Genomic DNA, 12373 nt, shown 5'->3' on the forward strand with positions numbered 1-12373 from the left:
GCTGCGTAAGGTAAGGGAGGTGTGAAATTTGCGATTGTAATTTACACCTTTGCAGCAGCAGCGGCAGCATCAGCAACAACGACAACAGCAAAAGCACAGCCACCGACGGAGACGAAGATCGCAATAATTAAACGCTGGCTGTGGCAAGCGCTTCTTTGCCTTTGGTACACCGTCAACTCGGTACAGTTTGCGTGATGCGTTTTATGTTAATTAAATGGAAAAGTAAACCCTGTTACATGGGTGGGTTTACATTTGGAGGAATATTCTCATTTATCTTCTCCTCTGCTGTCGTTCGCTTTCACAGCAATACTGTTTCAAAAGCACATTAGTGCAGATTTTAATGAACGGGCAGTCTGACATTTATAACCCTCCTTTTTCTACTATAACCTCTAACCAGTGCCGTGTGACGTCTCAGTGCGTTTGCTTGGTCTGGTTTTGATTGCTTTTATCCTTTCTTACGTACAAAATATGCTCCTGGACAGGGCACACATTGCTCCGTAAACAGTGTCGCAAGAGTGGAAGAGCGACGATCACTCAAACCAGCAGCGCGCTATTGCACAGACGCTTCAACTGCTCCTGAAAGGAATCTCTTGATGGCTTTAGACATTTTTATCTTTTTCTCCTAAACCTGATACACCCACCAGGAGGTAGGGAAGAGGAAAGGAACGGCAACAATGCATTGTAAGTGCAGCTCTGCCCATGAGCATGTGAGGCACGTCAGTTGACGATGACAACGACAACGACGACGGACGGACGAACGAACGAAAAACCGTTGACGATGGTGACGTTTCTCGCTCAGTGTCCATGATATTAGAGAACGTTGAGCTGACAGTTTATGTTTCGGTGAAACATGGTTTCTCTTCCATGGTGGATTTAGAAACGGTTTTTGTTTTTGTTGTTGCTGCTAGTGCTGCTGATGCTATTGTTGCGAAGGGATTGTTCTTTGCGCTTTGTGTTAGCTCAGCGTTCATTGCAGAAGGGTTCAAAAGAAAGCGTTTAATACGGAGACCTTTGATGAGCTAGTGTGGCAGGAACGTTTGCCATACCCTCTAGTCAATTTAATGAAGTAGCTAAATACAAAACTCGATAGTAAATTAAATTGTTTTGAAGTAAGTATTGCTAATCTCATCTCAGTAAAGAGTATCAAAGAGGACAGTTTATGATGCGGTGCACAACATGGTTTCTTTCAGCACTTTAAAGGCATTTTCTACCCTATTTCAAAAAAAGTTGTGATGTTTACACCTTAATCTGATTAGATTTGTGGTTAGTTGTTTATAAACTGGTATAGACTGCGTTGAAACGATTTCACATAAGTTTTTTAGAAATAAAGTAGTAATGTGGATGAGTATTGAACGCGATACGGTAGTGTACAATAGTCATCCATTTATCACCTGTGGCATCACCAGCTGCAGATGATACTACGTAAGTAAGCAACAAAAAGCTTTATTGTGTGCCCAGAGTAGCTCAAGCCCATGTTAGCATCGCGTAAGATAACAACGTTTCAATTACTTTATTCTTAAATGTTCAACTACTGAAATTAATCAAAATAGCAGTTCTGCTGTGTAATCAGAACCTTTTTTTTGTGCTCCTCCATTCATTTCACACAAAATTTGGCTGCAATTCAATCGCCCCAACCTCAAACCTGCTTACCGCGATCGATTGGCACTGTGAAAGGCAACGATTGCGGTCAACACACACACCCATCCGAACATGATAGTTTTCGATTCCGAATGAAATGCCATCCAGAATGGACGCAAAAAGGCAACAGCCAACAAAAAAAATCCCTGGAAAGCGATTTCCAAATTCATGATCCAAAAACACCAATCCAAGCACAAACACACACACAGACACTGACACAGAGAAACATTCCCATTGAGCATCATGTTATCTCAGTTGAATTGATCGCTTTATTCCTGCTGCACACGATCAGAGGCCAGCCAGAGCCTCCGAGGAGAAGCGAAAACACCGAAAGCTTGTTTCAAAGCCTCGAAGGATGAGCAAGCAGTACGTTCTAACGTGTGTGTGTGTGTGTGTGTGTGCAGTTAAAATAGGACTTTTTCACCACTCCAGTTTGGAACGGGGGTTGAGATCAACATCTCTCGGTTTGCCTTTTGCTGTGCACTGCTGCTGCTACTGCTGCAGTCCACACAACTCTTGTAAATCGGTTCTCTGCACTGCTCACAGCTTCACCCGCCTGACCTGTTGGACAGTGTGCGATTCGAAAGAAGCCACACTTCCGGTCAAGTGGTTTGAACGTACCTCACCGCTACGACCACTACCACCACCACCACCAATCCAGACTGGCAGCGAGTCATAAAAGAACGACCGTGAAAACAAACGCTTGCAGACACACAGACAGTGGGTGGATCCGTTCCGGACGCATCCTAAATCTCCGCTTCATTGCACCCAATCCTCGATGAATGGTTGAGACGAAGTGGGTTTTTTTTGCTGCTGCTGCTGCTTGTACGGCGGCTACGGTTGAAACACACAATGGGACGTCCTCTGGTGGGACGTTTGGGAGGTGGAACCGCCGCGCGAGCCAGTGCTCAGATACAGCTGCGAATAAAAACAAAATACCACTTAACGCCCACCCGAAAACTGTATCGCCACCAACCACCTAATGCTTGGGCAGGACCTTTGGTTTTTTGTTGTTGTTGTTGTTGCTGTGGATCTGAAGCTTTCTTTGGCTAGCATTTGCCCGCTTCTTGTATTGCACGTTGCGCGTACTTAACCGAACTTTGTCTCGGGAAGGAAAACCGTAACCATTTGGCAGCTGAGCACGAAGAAGTACCACATTTGTTGTGGCATCGATCGATCGATTCTCCGTTGGAGAACTTGGTGCTTGATGCTAGTAGTTGCCAACATTTTAATGAGTCTATTTACGGCTGCAGCATTTTATTGGCTGTAGCTGTTGATGTCCTTAGCTTTTGGCACAAAGCAAGCACAGGACGCTAGAGCGCTAGAGGGAAAATCGGGATAATAACATCGGGATGTTATTATGTTCTGCTTTCTTGCCAAACCGTTCAGAAAATAAAGGGCAAAGTGTATCATCTTCGAACACTAATTAGAGAAAACCATTTTTCCGCTCTCTCTTTATGCTGTTATGAATTGATGTGTTTAGCATTGCGTGTTAAAAAAGCTCCTCCAGCTTTAGCACGTGTACTGTTTGCGAGAAGCTTAACTTTTAATCAGTTGCTTTGTTAATTTTGCAACAAAATTATCCAACAATGTCTATGTTTTTGTTCCTACAAGCAACAAAACAAGAAGCAGCATCATGACACAAAAGAACATCTCAAGTCCATCTTATGCCGCCACGTGGCTTGTTTTTCTTCAGCAATTTCCATACAAAAAGCACTCTTGAAGTGCCTGTATCGTCCTCCCTTTTGAAATCTCTCACTCGCTCTCTCCCTCAGTAGAGTGCCATAATCCTTCAAACGCAAAATCTCTCCACCAAAAAACGAAAAACGATCCCATTAAAACGAGACTTTCTCGAACCAGCGCAAAAACGCCCCCGGGCTGGATGGATGGCGTGCGCTCTGGCGGTTCTTTTTTGTTTTTATTACACTAATGGTGGTCTCGCGCAACATCGAATGTCGCCAGTGTCTCTCGTTGCGTACGCTGGGTATTTTGTTTTACCTTTTTGCACATAAAACATTATTTCCCCGGACCGGGTGCTTGCCACCACCAGCTGGAAGAAGGAAATCGTATCGGATGCTTTTCGCTGTTTTGCATCCGAAAAACCGATGGCCTCATCATTTCTTCGGTCCGTTTGTTTTTGATGCGCAACCGACATGGGGGGGGGGGGGTGGAAGCGCCCCAAGTGTCGTCGTAAAAAGCGATCACCGCTACAAAATATTAGAACATTCCGGGTCGATAAGACGACTAAACAGGCGACACTCGACCGAGCGGACTCGATCAGCGTTCAAAGTGCAGGAAATGGGACGGAAATAAGAGGGCGCTCGTGAACACACAGACACACACATACACCGCAAACGATGCAATATTTCGCGTTTTTCGTCGTCGTCGTCACCGTCGTCGCCCGAAATCAGTCTTAAGCTGGGACAATTTCTTGGCGGCTCTTTCATCGAAGCTAACTAAAGCTAGTGGGGGAGAAAATCTTCCTTCCTCACTCAGGCGGTTGAGAAGTAACGGCTTGTTAATTGCCCTTTAAAACCGGGAAATTACACTTTATCGAAGCTACGTGCACACGTCAGCCGGAGTTGTGGTGCTGTACCGTGTAAACAAGACTTTTGGGGTGATGTAATAGGGGCGATGATGGTACATTAAGCATCATGGTACAGATTGGAGGTGGTTTTTGGACGGTGCGATTTCGAGTTTGACACTTTAGTTTCAATTTATTTGAAAATAAAATGAAAGTTTTGGACCACATGAATTGAGTGGAACGATGTTATGAGGTGGAACAAAACGACGGTAATTCTGTTTAATTGGGCTTTTTTAATGAAAACTACTACTGAATTACCTGAATTGATCCATTTTCAATCTAAATATTCCCTTTCCTTGACATTGGCATATTGAAACATGAAACATGGCTTTATATATTAGGGTAAATGTACCAATAGTGGTGCAATTTGTAGTGGTACAAGTGTGTTTTAATGGATTCAAAATATCAGGAAGGTAAATTCATGAATATTTTAACACATAGCAATTGAAACCATTTTTACCATGAAACACATCGAATTTACGAAAAAATACATATTTTTGTGACTGATTTGCTGTACCTATAATGGTGGTATGCTTCCTATGGTGGTATTAAACAAAGATGCATCAAAAACAGTATATAATATCAATGGAACTTAGTTTTGAAGCTGTTTTCGTTTGAATAGCTAGGATTACTGCCATAATTTAGATATCTTACATAATTTGATCGTAAAAAATGTATGAATTCGGTTGATTAAAATATTGACTAAAATACTGTATAACACCTGTCGTACACCCACTCTCGGAAGAGAAAACTTGATTTGAAGTCGATTTTTCACTCAGCCAGATCAGCGAATTTTGGCCTTTGTTTGGTAAATTACTTACAGAAAACTCATTTCTGCTGCTTATTTTAATTAAAGCAGTGCGACATGTCAAAATTATCGTCGAAAAAATCTAAAATGTTATGTTTTTATTGATTTTATAACTAAGACCACTATAAGAACATTCCTATTTTGCGTACCTATAATGGTATTATTGTAAAAAGCACTTTAGAATACGTAAATATGGTCAAAAGACAATACATTTTAATAAACCAATATCAATTGATAACAATTATGTTACAAAAACTAATAATTGCGTTGTTATGTGGTCATTTAGAACGTTAACAAAGATATGAGTTTTGTTATGAAATCCTTAGGATTTTGGAAAAATGTTGACAAATTTCACAAAATAATATATTTTTCAACCACTATGTAACGGAATGGTCCCATTTAACTTTTATACCCTTTGTAAAAGGCCAGAGAACATGTCACACTATCAAAAATGACTTAACTACTTTTAATTTGTCGTATGAGACGCATTTTAGTGCAATACCACCACTATTGGTACTACCACCACTTACTTACTTACTTATCCGGCGCTACAACCGCTTTGCGGTCTTGGCCTGCCTCAGGAGTGTCCGAAACCGCTCACGGTCTCGCGCCTTCGTCTGCCAGTCCGTTATCCCGGCCTTAATGGTGGACGCCTCCACGCCATCTTGCCACCTCAATTTGGGCCTACCACGCCTCCTCTGTCCTTGTGGACGGCCTAAAAAGACTTTACGGGCTGGGTCGAACTACCACCACTACCACCACTATAGGTACGTTTACCCTACAGTGAAATATCTCCAAGATGTAGTCTTTTCAAGGTGAAATGTTTCTTTAAGATGACCTTTTTCAAGAAGAATCTCCAACTTTTGTATTGATTTTCAATGAGACGATGTCAATAAATTGTGGGAACGAAAAACAAATACGGGTCATGGGAGGACACTGTAAAAAAAGGAAAATGGCTAAAATCTAAAAAAAACACACTGTTTGCAATAGCTTTCAGATGAATTGCTACTTTTACTACTCAAAGTACAATCTTCATAAAATCATTACTTGCTTTAAAAAAAAGCAATCCATATAACATGCTATTTTTACACCATCAAAACATTAGTAAAACAATGCAACAGCAAATAAAACCATACACACACAAATCGACATACAACAAAGCTAATACACCACAAGCAGCAAGCCAACATGCAGCGAAAATACCTCAATAACCACCAACTCCCATGTGAGCAGTTCGCGGTCGAAAGTTCTCCGGCGGTCTAATGAAAACCACCCGTACCCTGCCGGGGACGAGGCCATTTTCACAAAACGTGCTTTTGCAGCTGAAATGCTGCGCACATGCACACATTGCCACAATCTACCTACAATCCTTCTATGCTGTGTGTTGGGTTCGCTTGCATGTAATACACGTTGTGCCGAAAGAGTCTTCAGAGGACAACTCCGGATCTCAAAAACCGACTACACCAACAAAGATTTAATGTTTATAACCATGATCACACCGATGATGATGATGATGATAGTGATGATGATGATGATGGTACTACTGTTGCAAACGAACCGTGCGCGCACATGAACTGTTCAAATTTTACGAGCTGCTAGCCAAAAATTAATGGCATTCGTCATCAGTCGTCGTTCCCTTTTTTTTTTGGTTTTGGTTGCGTCTCGCCTATCCGTGATGTTTTAATACTGTGTGTTTTTTGTAGTACGGGAACTAACGGGGACGTTTACTCCGTAACAAAAACGCAAATAAAATAAAAGCCATGGCATTGCACATTGCACCATCCCAGTCGGAGTGTTTGGCGTGTTGCATTCATAATAATAACACCGTACGTGGGTCGACGATGCTGCTGCTGCTGCTCCTGAATCCAGGGGAAAGTCTCGGAAAAACTATAAATTTCCCTCCCATCCTCCCTTGCTTCCCTGTTTTTGAGGTAAGCAGCTTGATATGGTACACAAACGCCCCACTCGTGTGCGCGGGTTTTTTCGACGGGTTTTTGGACGGGTGCGCAACGAAACATAAAATCACATGTACACACGTATGACACTATGCAGGAAAGAAACTGTAGCGCAGTTTTGGCCCCGTTCCCTTCCCTTCTGCGTGGTGATGCTACAAAACGTGCGAGTCAACATAAAAATAAAATCCGGTTTTTTTGCTTTGCTTTAGATTCGCGCGGAATAGTACCCCGATATCACTCACGTGCACCAGCACGAACAGCAACAGAAGCAGCAATACTGTTACTATGGTACTTTGCTTACTGCTGACGTTGTACACCGGACCGGCTCCGCTCTAAGTGGCTTTTCCAAAGGGGAGAGGATATTTTGTCCCAATTGCCAACAAAATAGCATCCGACAGCATCAGACACAGATAGACGGGACACATGCAGGCACACGTCTCCAACGCTGCTGCCTCTGTTCAGCTTGATCTTGGTCGATGGTCGCCCTCCGTCCGCCTTCAACACAAAATATGATAGATACTCGGCAACCATTTGGGCTGGGTGGGCTGACTGTGGGGCCACCGTTTTTGTACACTCAAAAGTACATCGAAAAAGTACCAAAGTGGGCGCCCCCATCGATCCGAAATCAACTGCTGCAATAAAAGCTGCAATGAAAAATATTGCAAACGGACAGACAGGACACACAAATAATAACAGGCAAGCCATTTTGGGATTACTGTGGTGCTTGTTTTTTGGTTATTATTCTTCGGGCGCGATAAAGTCGAGCAACACACACACACAGACCCACAGGCTCCAGTATTGTCTACACAATTTCGACTCGACTCCACTCAATTGATTAGGCCTTTTTTGTTGTTGCTGTTGAACCTGAAAGTTTAGCTTTTGTTTCTGTCCGATTTAGTGGTGGGCACCACACTAAAACCAAATGACCGTACATAAACGCACTAAATCATTCTGTCCGGCGTGTTGCTGGCTTTATCGCACCATAAGTCACACCACAGCAGCGGTGCAATGCATTATTTGCAGCGGGTTGTACACCAAGCGGGATGTTCATTGTAATTGCTGCATCCGTTTTGAGTGTTACTGTTTTGGTGATTTATAGTTTTGTAGTATTGTTGGACACGGGAACGATATAAAGTACTGAAACAGGGTGTTTTTTATCTTAAATCTTATCTTAAAAATTTGAAAATTCAACAATTTGGCTGATGCATTACTATACCATCAACTGTAGCGTTGAAATCTGTTGTTAATAACACACCATGGAGCCAATTTCACAACTTGTTTGCCGTCTTTCAATCACTACCACCTGTCCATGGCACACAAACACCCATGTATTGTATGAAATATGATGCTTTCAATTAAAATCAAACGCTCCCGAAATCGCAGCTTCTGCTTTCCAGAACCACACCGGGGCCGGGGGCATTTTATTTCCCATCAGAATTGATTTTTTTTTCTCCATCATTTATCCGCTTAATGCTGCGAAAAAGAAAAAAGACAAAAAAAAACACCCAATCAATCCATCAGCTTTTGTAAGCTTTTGCTTTGTTTTTGGTGCGAGTTTTTGCTTGGGTGTTTGAAAGTGGCTTTCAAAAGTGGGAAAAGCACGCTGAAACGCTGCCGGCTAATGGATGCGCCTGGTGGTTTGTAGAATAAAAGCGAAAGAATCCGATTGTGACGGAAAATGTAACGTACATGAAAAAGTAATTACACCAAACAACACTTTGAGTTATTCCCTTTTTTATCATATTTGCTATTTTTGAGGCTGGCATTGTTTGCTTGAACAAAAAATGCTACTGGCTGTGTCCCGAAGCCGAAAGCGTAAGGAAATGATTAAAACGAAAGCTTTTAATAAAAATGTAGCACAACACAAGATAGAAGCAAACTTACAACCGTTAGAAATTCAACTTAAAAAGTCCACCGTAGCACAATCACACAAAAACTAATAAGAGATTACCTTCATTTAAGCATCGTTGCTTTCGTTTCATTCAAACCAAACCTAAAAAAAAAAAGAATACCAAAACGGAAGGAAAACTTTAACCATCCTTTAGAACAATTTCCAGAACGCTTCCGGCAGTTTCACCGTTTGCCAGTAGAAAATAAAATTACTTTGCAAAACTTACCGGCATAAGGATTCGTCGAATTGTAGTCGCTTTGAAGTTGACTTGACAAGTTACATTTGGATGATGAAAGTAGAATTCTTTCAGGATACTCTTGCATTCCTGCAGAGTTGAGTTTCCTCTCAGCTGGGGGAAATAAAACTGCAATAAAGCGACAAAAATATGATGAGCATAAATAAATAACAGTCACACACAAGTAAATGCTGCAGAACTTACGCAAACACCGCAAAGCATTACAAATGCACAAAGCCTACTACTGAAGCCAGCTGATGCATGTGTGCCGTAGCTCAGCAACGCCGCCGAACAGCCTACATCCAAGTACATCCTAACGTGCACACTGGAAATCAAAACATCGGAAGCGACCGAGTGCGCATATCAAACGATTTGTGGCACACTGAGTGCACAGACCTTTGATTTGTTGACGCTAACCGGGGGGTGGGGCACCGTGACGTGCTGGAATCCATTGTCCAATGGAGACACCCTTTGTCTCAGACCTCGGTCGGTAAGAACGTTCTCTAATGCCACGTCCAGGTCGAAAGAACAAAACCCATTCGCTTGAAGGCCTTCTATGGATGTCTAGGTGCTCAGGTGCCCTCAGAAGCTTTCCCACAAGGAAGCCCGCATTTGACCCGCAACACGTTTATGCCAGACACGTTCAAACCGTCTCAGAGCGTCAAGTGATTTATTGTGCCCACCTCCGCAAACGATGGTCGCGTTCTTGGGCAATCTCGTGAGACACACGTGGGAAATACGTGGTCGTAGAGGTCTTGTCCTACCTTCCGGTATACAATAAGCAGTGCTGCATTTAACCGCACAGTACCCCATTGGTTAAATAAATCAGAATATTGCTGCGGACATTACGATGGATTTTGAGATCTTAAGCGCTACCTCGCCTGCGCCCTTTCAACCATTTCCACGGGCGCCTCTCTCTCTCTCATCGATGTCGTAAGTGATAACGCTTTACCTTGCCCTTGAAAGAAGCAGTAAAAGCGGCTTCATCAATCAACGCCCAGCAGCATTAAATGTGACAAACGAAAACAACTACCATCATCAAGCCCATCGTCGTCCCCACTTAATAGCGCACACCGAAGCGCTCACTTTCCATTCGGCTTTGCAAAACACCCATCTTCGGCTATCAAAAGATGGAAACCCCGGGCGCAATGCTGAAAAGAAGATAATTTATTACCCTCCCTCGGCAAACAAACCAATTAAATTACGCCCGACACCGACGGAAAAGCGGTAGTATGTTGTTTTTTTCCAACGAAAATCATTACCCTCCGTCCCCCACCCAAAGTGACATTGAATTGGCCGGGCACTCCCGATGAAACGATTAATTTTCCTTTGAGCACGCCCTCCCACGGGGTGACCACTTCCGAGCAGTCGCTTGATGACCTTCAAATTTCGTATCGACATCAACAAGCTAGCGGGGAAAAAACGTTCGTTGACAAGAGGAGACAGTCGCAGTAGCCATAGGGGCAAGCATGGGAAAAGACAAACCTTTCTCCCACCAATCCCTTTAACAAAGACGAATCGCTTTAACCAAGAAAGAGGGAGAAAGAGCGTGAGAGAGAGAGAAGGATGGGTTGGTATTTTGGAATTAATTTCATCACCTCATAGACACATCGTCGCGAGGCGTTCAATCAATCCCAGCAAACAGCCCCCCACCGTCTGTCAATGTTCAATCCACTAAAATCAACAGCATCGTTAGCCACTTCCCGAAGCCGGGGGATCCTGCCACGTGCCAACGAGTAGTAAACGAGTGGCGCTTCTTGTGGCGCTGATGTTTTTTCACTGCTGCTTTTGGGTCGGTCACTACTTTCTTCTATCGGTTTCCATTCAGCAGGCAGCAGCACTGGCGGGTGGTTGAAGATTTATGACTCAATCAATTGAAAGTGTCTTCAGCTACGATGAGGGATTGGAAGCGTGCCGAAAGGAATCGGTCACCGCGAATAGCAGCTCTAGAGGTGGGTGAGTGTGGTGATAAAAAAACGGGGGAAAACCTTTTGTCAATACTTTCCCGCGAGCTATCAACTACGCGAGCTGTACTAGTTCCGGTTTCGGTGTTATTGTTTATCTTCTCTTCTCTGGTGAAACTGATACACCCACAAGAAGCGGAGTGAGTTCAAGGTTTCTTCATCTAATGTGTCTTTGTTTCGACTTTGGACAGCTGGTTTATTTTGCTTCACAGCGTTTTCATCGTTGCATCGTATCCTTCGAGGTCCGAGTTCCGATAAGCAACAGAAGCTAGAGCAGCTTCTCGTTCACCTTATCGGTAATGGGGATGGTGATGGTGGGGAAAAGAAGTGTACAAGAAAACTACGAAACATTGCGATACAACAGCATGAGACACTTCCGCATTGAAAAACTATAAAAACAACCAAAGCTTTCCTTGCTTAGTACACACACACAGAATCACTATGTCACGGGAAACGGTTCCGAAAATCGAATTGAGACGTACCGTTATAGTGTGTATGTGTGCAATCTCAGAGCAACGAAGAAGAAGCAAAGCATTACCAAATATTACAGCCACGGCACACATCACAACACAGCACAGCACGGGAAGTGCACACGCTTGCACAAGACGATATCATCATTCGATAAACAGCGTTCCGATAATGGAAGCATTTCGATACAGGGATCCTCCATCCTTTCCTATAGATAGAGACGATGTACTTGCGGACAGGCCACAGGCCATCTTCTCCCGCCGCGGCAGTAAACCCCACGGAAACTCTCATTATGTTGGTCACTTCTTTTCCGGTCTTGCTTATCGGGGGTTTCCCATCTCGCTGTCCTCACTGTCCAACACTAGTGTGCCACTATATAAAACGCTAGCATAAGCTGTACGTCCCGAGGATCTGAACCTCTCCCCAGGTGACATTATCCCGACAGTTTTAGAATGGAACAATAAAGTAAGGTTGAACTTTTACTCTCTCTCTCTCGTCCCTATCCTTACCGGACATTGTATTCACCCGGGAGGACATCGGATGTGCGTCTCGTGATGCGGATGGTGTGCTACAGATTGTGATAAAAAGTAATGCTTCTGAACCGTTCCGGATGGAAACACTGTAAACAATCGGCCACGGTTAAAGTAAACTGGCCACTCACACGGTTCAAAATGGATGATTGATTCAGTAAATCTTTCGCTGGGTTTCGATTTATAGTGAATTGCAACATTTGCCACGAATAATAAACACTTTGTGAACTGGTTTTTCTTACAGGGTTTTCCAAGAGTTCTCATAGTTGCGGGACACTTTCTTGACTCTTTCTTATTGGA

At 43.3% G+C, this 12373-nt stretch overlaps 1 long non-coding RNA gene across 2 annotated transcripts; it reads right to left on the reverse strand.

The window, feature by feature from the left end:
• Positions 1-7713: 7713 nt before the first annotated feature.
• On the reverse strand, positions 7714-9390 carry LOC120901999. Of its 2 annotated transcripts, XR_005739359.1 has the most exons (5): positions 9316-9390; positions 9103-9240; positions 8937-8978; positions 8202-8458; positions 7714-8122 (listed from the first exon to the last, which is right to left on the reverse strand). It is a non-coding gene; the product is annotated as an uncharacterized LOC120901999 (long non-coding RNA). The 2 variants fall into 2 exon arrangements; XR_005739358.1 differs by having other exon boundaries at positions 8116-8458.
• Between the last annotated feature and the right edge of the window lie 2983 nt (positions 9391-12373).

This window comes from Anopheles arabiensis, chromosome 3 (assembly GCF_016920715.1).
Source record: "Anopheles arabiensis isolate DONGOLA chromosome 3, AaraD3, whole genome shotgun sequence".
In the NCBI taxonomy this organism is placed as follows: domain Eukaryota; kingdom Metazoa; phylum Arthropoda; class Insecta; order Diptera; family Culicidae; genus Anopheles; species Anopheles arabiensis.